We start from the raw sequence: 357 nt of genomic DNA, 5'->3' as shown, positions 1-357 counted from the left end.
TCCTCTCCCCTCTCCTCTCCTCTCCTCTCCTTTCCTTCCCGACAGAGTCTTGCTCTGTTGCTTGGGTTGGAGTGCAGTGGTACGATCTCAGCTCACTGCAACCTCTGCCTCCTGGGTTGAGGTGATTCTGGTGTCGCAGCCTCCTGAGTAGCTGGGACTACAGGCATGTGCCACCATGCCCACCTAATTCTTTTGTATTTTTAGTAGACATGACTGTTTTCCATGTTGCCTATGCTGGTCTCAAGCTCCTTGCCTCAGCCTCCCAAGTAGCTGGGATTACGGGCATGTACCACCACGCCCGGCTAATTTTTTTGTATTTTCAGTAGACATGGAGTTTCACCATGTTGGCCAGGCTGG

Source organism: Piliocolobus tephrosceles, chromosome 1, assembly GCF_002776525.5.
Source record: "Piliocolobus tephrosceles isolate RC106 chromosome 1, ASM277652v3, whole genome shotgun sequence".
Classification (NCBI taxonomy): Eukaryota; Metazoa; Chordata; class Mammalia; order Primates; family Cercopithecidae; genus Piliocolobus; species Piliocolobus tephrosceles.
The sequence above is the reverse complement of the archived record's forward strand: the minus strand, read 5'-3'. Positions refer to the sequence as shown.